This window comes from Ursus americanus, chromosome 29, assembly GCF_024610735.1.
Source record: "Ursus americanus isolate L20-20 chromosome 29, mUrsAme1.1.p, whole genome shotgun sequence".
NCBI lineage: Eukaryota > Metazoa > Chordata > Mammalia > Carnivora > Ursidae > Ursus > Ursus americanus.
Window position 1 is genome coordinate 28,371,821 of NC_142155.1, and position 10,075 is coordinate 28,381,895.

At 37.9% G+C, this 10,075-nt stretch overlaps 1 long non-coding RNA gene across 1 annotated transcript in view; it reads right to left on the reverse strand.

The window, feature by feature from the left end:
* Nucleotides 1–5,952, reverse strand: part of LOC148107523 (uncharacterized) — a 227,380-nt gene extending 221,428 nt beyond the window's left edge. The window contains exon 1 of the long non-coding RNA XR_015722284.1: nucleotides 5,721–5,952. This is a non-coding gene — a long non-coding RNA (uncharacterized LOC148107523). The remainder of the gene's footprint in view (nucleotides 1–5,720) is intronic.
* Nucleotides 5,953–10,075: the final 4,123 nt, after the last annotated feature.

The following is a 10,075-nucleotide window of genomic DNA, read 5'->3' on the forward strand; positions in this document are numbered from 1 at the left end:
CATGATCTCAGGGTTGTGGGATCGAGCCCCTCATAGGGCTCCCTGCTCAGCAGGAAGTCTGTTTGAGATTCTCATCTCCTCTCCCTCTGCTGCCCTCCTTCCCATGCACACTCTAAGAATAACAGGAAGTGTTTAATAAGTAACAATAAAACACTCTATAAGATGTAAAGAGAACTCTAATAGTCCACTCCTAAGAGTAACAAAGGAAGAAGAAACTTGAATGATAGTTCCTATTTAACAAGACAAAGTTCAGACATTGCTGGAATTGGTATACTAACCATCCTTCATATGGCAGATAACTTCACTGGTTAGTCTAGGTTACAGGTGGTACAGTTACCGGACAGAGATCCTCCAGGCACACGTGAGCCAGAGCCTAAGAGCAGGCAGGTCAGCATGGGGCGGGGGGGGATTAGAGCATTGCTGTGGGTTGGAGGCCTGGGGCAGCTGTCATCAGGAGGGCTATAGGAGAGCTATGACTAGTCAGGTCAGATCTTGCCTTTAGTCCAAAAGCTGTCAGCTGATTTACTCTGAATAGAAGTGACCACGCTCCAGATTTATCACCATAAGGTTGATTACACCAGTGTGAGGGCTGGGCCTTGCCTACCTGCCCACCCTGCAAATACTTAGTGCAACATCTGACACATAGTAAGAGCTCAAGAAATGAGGTGCTGACACTGTCATTGGCAAGATGTCCTACATTATAGGACCTCAATAAATAACTTCAAACATGACTCACATACCGTTTCAAATATTGTCTTCCAACAAATGGGAATCGTTAACCTTTCATCATAATGAAACAAGAAAAGTTACAGGTCTATTTCATTTTGTCTTCACTATAAAACCATTGCCATTTGAATAAATTCTCCCCCCCTTTTCCAATGAAATTCCATTTCCCACTTTTTTTAGACCTCAAAAGTATAAGGTTATAAGACCTCGTTTCACTTTAGGTCAGAGTAAAAACTACAATGTCTTGGATTATTTGCAATACCCATTAATGACACACTACTGAAGCCCAATGGCATCAATAAAAATGAACGTATGAGCACTCAGAAGCGCATGCATTTTTAATGTACTGCATGAATAACTGACTATAAATCCTACTGGAAATGGCAAAGCTTTGAGTGCAGAAATCTTACCAGTTACATTTCTCATTTTCATAGGAATGGGCAGCCAAATTTTGGTGGGGAATTCATGACCTAAGGAGCTTGTCCAGAAGAAGCTAACAGGAGGAAAACAAATATGAATCCCATTCATTCCCCAATACTGTCCATGGATGGCTACAATAGAGAAAGTTGTCATCCTGACATAAAGACTAATTTTAAAGGTCTACAAGATTATTTATATATATATATATATATATGCATATCTATCTCCAAGTGAGGTTCTTTATTTCCTTTCAATTCCCACTGTTATCTGACATTAAGTTCCTCAAGGTTACAACTATCTCAAGGAGCGTTACTGGCCCCTCCCCCCCAGCCCCCACCATGCCATCACCACTGCCAAATTCTTATACCCCAAGTAGAGGAGGACTTTTCATTTTGTTCCTTGACGATTTTTTAAATACATGTTGTTGTCGAGTTTTTAAAAAGTTGCAGAGATAATCGCTCGAGTACCTGTATACTGACTTTGTGCCTGACATTTCCTCGGAGCATTAAGGTGAATAGGTCACTTTGGTCTTGAGTAATATGGTACTCTACTTTAAATGACCTTTAAAGGTAATAACCAACCCAGCTTTTTGTTGGTTTGTCTGTGGCATTTGTTCTTTGTGAAAGGAAGCCATAAAAGAGAGTAAAAGGAGCCTTTTCAAGATCCAGTCAGTTTAATAGGCCTTATTCATGGAAAAGGTTATGTGAGGAAGTTGAACAGGCACAGCTCCTCTTTCCCATAAGCTTCCTAAAGTTTCAACCCCCCCCCCTTCTCGAGAGGCCCTTACCCTGCCCACGAGACTTTTCCCTGGAAACAAACCTCAGAACATGACCATCTATAGTTCCAGTTGTCTTTGATTCCAGAGAAACAGCTTAAATTAATGAATTATTTCAGAGTGGGGGAAAGCAGGAACAAGGAGATTGGAGTAAAAACTAAGTGCTGAAAAGATTTTCTGTAATTAAAAAAAAAAAAAAAAGTCAAACCAGGACTAATCCACCTGACCCAACTGGGGCTAAGTCTCAGCTTTTCACTGAAATGCTGTATCAGCTGTACCGGGACTTCAGTGTGGGTAAGACAAGAACAGCAGCTGCTTCAAGATCATCACAGGTGGTGGCCCTGGCAGACTTCAGGGAAAGCAGCCAAAGCTCGAGGTGTCTCTGCACTTTTGACTTATCTAGAATCCTCTCAAGATGAAATTATTTGGTGCTCTGTGCTTCTCTCCAAAGTCCTTAGAACCCTATGGGAAACAGCAGGTGTGTGTTTTCAACTTGAGGAAGGTCCCAGTAGCTGCCTTGGCAGTTTTGTGCTTCCTGTCATCCTGGAATCAGACTCCTACCTCTCTACACTTCGTAACTGGGAAATCAATAGCCTATTAGAAAACCATGCTAGAGCACGAGCAAAGGAAGCCAAGGACTGTTCTAACCCACCGCTTAATGTCTGAATAGGTGGGAAGTGCAGGTGACTTAGCTGTCAAAATTCTCCTGTCCTGCCCCAGGCTCACAATACCTGATGACTCCATCTCATTATTTAGAGGTTAGCATAGCCCTTTCCAGAGGATGAAAAAAAAAAAAACCTGTGGATATACTGGACCACTGGACTTCAAGCCTCACTGCAGATAATTGCAAAGATATCATTTTGTTCACATACACTATTATGGAATCAGATGCTCATTTATGCTAAGTGAAGTAAGTCAAAGAAATACAATTATCATATGATTTCACTCATATGTGGAATATAAGAAATAGTGCAGAGGATCATAGGGGAAGGAAGGGAAAACTGAATAGGAAGAAACAGGAGACAAACCATGAGAGACTCTGGACTCTGGGAAACTGAGGGTTGTGGAAGGGGAGGTGGGTGGAGGGTGGGGTAACTGGGTAATGGGCATTAAGGAGGACCTGTGATGTGATGAGCACGGGGTGTTACATGCAACTAATGAATCACTGAAGAGTATATCAAAAACTAGTGACGTACTATACGTTGGCTAATTGAATTTAATAAATTAAGCAATTTCAGTGGTCAGTTCACTGCATGCCTCTCGTTGTGTGATCATTTTAACAGACTGCAATGCCACTGTTTAAGAGAAGTATTTTTAAATGTTGCAAGGTTTCTAACTGCATGCCTCATGCCTAATCCTTTCGCTGATGTTCAACTGAGGAAACAGTGAGGTCTGTCATCAGAAAAACCAACCAATGACTATATTGGAGATATGTTAATTCATCTCTACCAAGGCCTCTTCCTGAAGAATTTTCCAGGATCATTTTGAACACAGGTGATTTCACCTCATACAGTGACCTTTGACATAATCATCCTCGCTCAGAGTTAGAACACCTTTTCATTAATCCCTATGCCACTGAGGAGATCAAAGGGTCCAGATGACTCTTATGAGGATCACCTGAGGTGATAACAGGACTAGATTGAGTGGCTCTGGCGTTGCGAGAAGCAAGCAACAAAGGGAGAAATGAGCCACCCAGAGAGAAGGGAGGACTGTTCATGGAAGAAAGAGACAGCAAGGGTATTATTCTCTAGGATTGGGGATCATGGGATAGGAGCTACCCCTGTGAGTACTGCCAACTTAGTCCTTCATGCTTAGTACAATTGTTTGTAAAAAAAAAAAAAAAAAACCTATTCACTGTGTCCCATCTATGGAATTCAGAGAAAAAAAAAATATATATATATATATGGTAGAAACAAGACAGACACAGGAAAAAGAAAAAGCACCTCAAAATTAAAATGGCAGCAGTATAGAAATTTTTAAAAACAGTCAACAAAACTTAAAGCTCTAAGAGACTTATCCTAAGGAAATAATTTTTTAAAGGGCTAAGACTTATAGCATGAAGATGTTTGTTATAAGAATGGACAGTTATAGCTTTGAAACGTGGTTAACTAAAATTTTCCATAAGGAAGTACAGAACCTGGAGAGAACAGAAGGCTCACAAAATGAGAACATTTGTCCACACTGAGGCAAAGTCCAGTATCTTTTGTAGGAAGATCTGACTCTGGATTCAGAATAGTTTCTATGGCTCTAGACACCAAACTAAAGCAGTGGAAAGAAAAAAAAAAAAAAGAAGAAAAATCAATAACTCCTTATGCTTATTTTCTCCCACTAATAAAACAAAAAAACAAAAACAAAAAAACCACCACCACAACAAAAAAAACAAAACACTACTACTGAGCCTTCAAGGAAAAAAGAAAAGAATTAATTTAAGACCAACAGTGGGGGAAAAAAATTTTTTTTAAACTCCCAACAAAATATGGCACCTGCACTGCCTCAGAGCATTCATGGTAACAGTAAACACAGACGTTAGAAAGGCGCACCTGTGGTGAGCACTCCATGCCTGGCCAAACTGTCCATTATAGCACAGGAATGTACTTGTTGTAGCAGAGGGTTTTATAGGCTCCCTAAAGTAATTAACAGAATTCTATCAAGAGGATATCTAGAACCTTATCTCACTTATTCTCTGATTTACTTGTATCTAGAAATGTTTTGCTGCTTATTAAGCCATTATGAGATCCAGCCTTGTATGACCTCTGTGACGCTGGGGTTAACTGCATAGCAGGATTTTACCGTACAAACAGAGCCTCTATGCCATGTCTGACAGGATGGATAGCTGGAGTGTGGCACACAGACGGAGAGGGACTGGCTCCTTCCTGTTTCCATCAGTGACTCTCCAGAAACACTGTCCCACCCAGGCAACAGTTAACTTGTCCAGTACAGCAGCAGACTCTCTAGTTGCACTGCTTTCCAACAACCCCAGAACCAGGAGCCTCATGACCCCTGAGAGATCAGCATCAGCCATTCGGCAACCCTGCCTTAGAGGTCCGGTCTGACCGCAAAGTCCCTTCTCCAACCTCAGAGACGCCATACCCCCCAAGGCCCTCCCCATGGAGGAGAGTTCTGTTCCAGGAGTCTTTTCCTCCAAGTTTCTTAATTATAATCCCAACCACTTGTATTCGTTCCGCCATTCCTGGATATCGTAGCAGCCGCCTGCAGTTATTACCTCAGGGACACCAGCGTTCTTCCTTTTAGACTTTTCGGTTCTCCAGTATCTGGCTTAACAGTTCTTAATTCAGAAATTCTGTTAAAATAATATTAAACCAAGGTGGCCTTAACATTTTCCTGCATTGAAAGCCCATCTATAAAAGATAGGGTTTCTCAAAACAATTTTCAAATAATTTTAAAATTTTTACAGAGAACAAAATGACAGTGTTCCAAATAGTGATAGAAAGCCAGAACATGGTTTTGTTTTTTTCCATAAGTCAATGAAATAGAAGAGGCAGAAATTTACGTGATATGAATTAGTGGCAAAATGAGACCATAAACCAACTTATTCCTTCATTTGTTTCTTCATTCTAGATTCACCAAGTGCACAAATGTTTGAGAAATATCCGTGAACAAGAACAACATGGTTTTCACTAGCACACAGTCCAGCAAAACAGTCCAATGAATATGTGACTAAAAGTGTGAAGAGACTGTGAAGAAAAACAAATTATGTCGTATTTGTTTCCTATTAGTTTTGTAACAAATCACAACAAACTTAATGGTTAAAAAAAAAAAAACGAATTTGTTATCTTACAGTTTTGTAGGTCAGACATCTCCTGGGGATCTCAGGAACTGAAATCAAGATGTTGGCAGGGCTCCACTCCTTCTGGAGGCTTTAGGGGAGAACTCCTTTTCTTGCCTTCTCCATCTTCTAAGGGCTACCTACGTTCCTTGGTGTGTAGTTCCCTTCATTTTGCAAGCCCAACAACGGCAGCCTCAGTTCTTCTCACAATGACTCCGAGCCTGTCTTCCTTCTTCCACTTTTATAGGATCATGATTACATCAGGTTCACCTGGATACTCCAGGGTACTCTCCTTACCTAGGGTCAGCTGATTAGCAACCTTAGTTCCTTGTTGCCATAATACCAGCATATTCCCAGGTTTTGGTAATTAGTCTGTTTACCAAATAGTTACTTGAGAGAATTAGTTGGCTCAAAGTTGGGAGTAGAATGACATTTTTTAAAATATCCTTGAGCCACGAAAGAACACGGTACATTCAGTAAAATGATAGAAGGACAATAAAGCTCCAGCAGATAGTAAGGCGGAGAGTAGGGGAAAATGAGGATGAGAAGTTAGCAGGACCAGATCCTACCGGCTTAGAAATAGTTCATGTGTTTTATTGTACAGGTAATAAGAAAACTAAGAATAAATTTAAGCAACAGAGTGGTATGATTTTATTTGTTTTTAGAAGACTGTTTTGACTTCAACAGGGAGAACAGATTTAAAAGAGTCATTTTAGAGTGACAATCAACAGGAAACTATTTTTTTTTTAATTTAGAACATCTTTTTACTGAGGTATAATCAATAAATAATGTTATATTAGTTTCAGGTGTACAACCCATTGATTCCACAGTTCTATACATCATACTCAATGCTCACCACAATAGTGTGGTCATCATCTGTTACCAAACAGTGTTATTAGAATATTATTGATTATATTCCCTATGTTGTACTTTAAATCTCCATAAGTTATTTATTTTATAACTGGAAGTTTGTACCTCTTAATCCCCTTTATCTACCCATCCCTCTACCCACCATATCAGTCTGTTCTCTGAAAGACTTTCTTTCTTTCTTTCTTTCTTTCTTTCTTTCTTTCTTTCTTTCTTTCTTTCTTTTTCTTTCGGTTTTCATTTGTTTTACTTTTTAGATTCCACATATAACTGAAATCATATGATGTTTGGTTTTCTCATTCTAACTCATTTCACTTAGCATACTTACCAAGTCTGTCCCTGTTGTGATTACTTTTTAATCAGGCATTGAATCCAATGTTTCTGGCACAAGTACTTAGATGGGCCCACTTGGTGAGGCTCACAAATAAAGAGGGGCAAGTGTGATGGAGAGGAATAATTAGCTTAATTTCAAACCTTTTGAATGATTAAATATGATACCTACCAATAAGGTGGCTGAGATGTCACTCTAAAATCTTTCTAACACAACCAGTTCTCTCTCTTTTTCTATTGACACCTCTCATATCCAGGCCACCATCTTATCTAGCTTCCGGCACTGCAGCAGTCCCCTTAGACATTCCTCTTTTAAAATAGAGTTTATTAAAAACATCCCTATTGTTCTGAGGAGATTTCACTGTTACCTTGTCTTAATTACCTTGTCTTAAAAATAATATTTGCTCTCACTAAATATCTTGAGAATTGAATATAGGACGGACACAAGTCAAGAGAAACCATGGAAACAATGAGATCACCTAGAACAGTGGTTCTTCACTGGGAGTGATTTTGCCTCTGAGAACACATTTGACAAAGTAGATGGTTTTAGTTATCACAACTGGGGGAAAGTCACGGCTGCCAAACATCTTCTAATACACACAGCAAACCCCCACAAAAAAAATAATTATCTAGTTCAAAATGTCAATAGTGCCAAGAAAGAGAAACCCTCATCTAGAGAAACAAGATTCTAAGAAGAAAATAATCTAGGATAGAGCCCTGAGACTTTCCAATATTTAACTTTTTAAAAAGATTTTATTTATTTATTTATTTATTTATTTATTTATTTATTTATTTATTTAGAGAGCACACTCAAGAGCACAAGCAGGGGGAGGAGCAGAGGGAGAAGGAGAAAGAATCTTAAGCAGAATCTGTGCTGAGACAGAGCCCTACATAGGGCACATCTCATGACCCTAAGATCATGACCTGAGCTAAGATCAAGAGTTAGACACTTAACACTGCGCCATTCAGGCACCCCTTTAATGGTTTTGATTAAATAAAAGATGTGATAAAGGAGCAGCCAAAGAGATGAAGAATTGAGTACAGTGTAGAATCATGGACAAGAGTATGTATTTCTTAGTAAATCATCAATGTCCAATATTTGCAGAGTGATCAAGTATAATGACCAGTGAAAAGGAGTGTTTAATTTGGCTATGTGGAAATCATAGTCAACCTTTGGAAAAAGGCCTTCAACAGAGAAGTGAGGACAGGAACCATAGTGGTGTAGTCTGGGAAGTGAGTCAAATGTAAGAACAGGGAAAATAGTTGAGAATTTTTATTTTGATGGACAAGAAAGAGAGCTGTTATTAGAGGTGTACCTGAACAAAAGGTTGTTTTGTTTTGGTATGTTTTTGATTTTCCTTCCTTCTTAAAATCTTAAAGATTCAACAAATGCTAATCCAAGGTAGCAAAGAAAAACAGAGGCATAGACTTATAAGAGACTATGGAACAGTTGATAACGTAAGTTTCTTAAAAATAAAAGAGAAGATTCATTCACTCATTCATTCATTTATCTAATAATTTATTTATCCAATTAATGTTTACTGAATACCTCCTGTGGGCCTTCTTGGAAAAGATGAACTTAAATGGGAAAGGTACTTCCTCCTCTGTAACAGGAGAGAAGAAATTAATGCAGAGTTTGGATGGTATGTATATTTTATAGAGTTTAGAGATCTTTTCATTCCAATTTTGGTGCTTTTGCTCTCACTGTCTACAAAGTTAAAATGTTTCATTATGATGTTTTGGCAGGGAAACACCAGGAGATATGATTTTTTTTGTTATGAAAATAGAGTTTATTAAAAACATCCCTATTGTTTTGAGGAGCTTTCACTGTTACCTTGTCTTAAATAAAAATAAAAAAAATAGAGAGCACTTCTAATTATGGATTTGTAAACTTTTTAAAGTCAAAACTTTTAAAAAGTTACAGCAAAAAGGGTAATATTTATTCATATTTTCAGTGTTTTTTGTTATTTTGTGGCTATTTTTAAATAGAAGGGAGGCAATCAAATTGCTTACAATTCCCCGCCAACTATTGCAGGGCTGTGATATCATAACAGCTTTTGACACAAGTAAGAATTATTTTATTCTAATATTGTATGAAATCAAATGTATATACAGAGCTTATAAAGCATTAAAATTTGTCCTAGATTGCATAACCTATGTAAATACCATAATTGGTAATAACTTTTTTCAATATTATAATACAGAAACCTAAGGCTGCAAAATATTCAATTTTGATGAATAGTCCTGTAGCAGCATTCCAAATAGACAGTCTATATAAATAAATAAATAAATAAATAAATAAATAAATAAATAAATAAATAAATACACAGAGAGAGTTATAGATATATAGATACAGATATAGATATTTAGCCACGACTGAAGAGTTTTTAGATTCAAAACAAAGCTTGTTTTATAATGTTTCTATTTATATTAAAAATTCCTGGGAGAAACAATTAAGAGAAAACACTTGTTTTGCATAATTGATGCTTTATAGGTATCTAGGAAAATTGTACAATTAGACCCTAGGGGCTCCATCAATGATTCATCACCATCTGGAATATAAAATTCCACCTACTGCTATGGTTTGTGTTTCTTCAACTAAAGTGGCAAGCATTACCTTTTTTTTTTTTTTTGTAATGTTCTGTAGAAGGTAGCTAATATTCTCAAAGTGTATGCATGAGATTCAATGCAGGGTCAAAATTGACCCCAGTCTCTTCTATGGACATGATAAAGGGAATATAGATTCTTCCTCCAGGAGGAGAAATCACAGAATTATAAAACAAAATTACAAATTTTAGGTGACCATCGAAGTAATTTTCTCGAGGAAATCTTACCATGTTGTTACAACATGGATGGACCTTGAAGGCATTATGCTAAGTAACATAAGTCAGACAGAAAAGACAAATATTGTATGATCTCACTTACATATAGAATGCAAAAAAAAAAAACCCAAAAAACAACAAACCCTCATAGAAAAAGACATCAGACTTGGGATTACCAAGGGCAGAGGAGGGTAGGGGGACAGGAAAACGAAGGAACATGGTCAAAAGCTACAAGTGTCCATTTATAAGATAAATAAGTACAGTTGACCCTTGAACAACACGGGGGTTAGGAGTGTCAACCCCCCACACAGTCAAACATCTGCACATAACTTTTGACTCCCCAAAAAT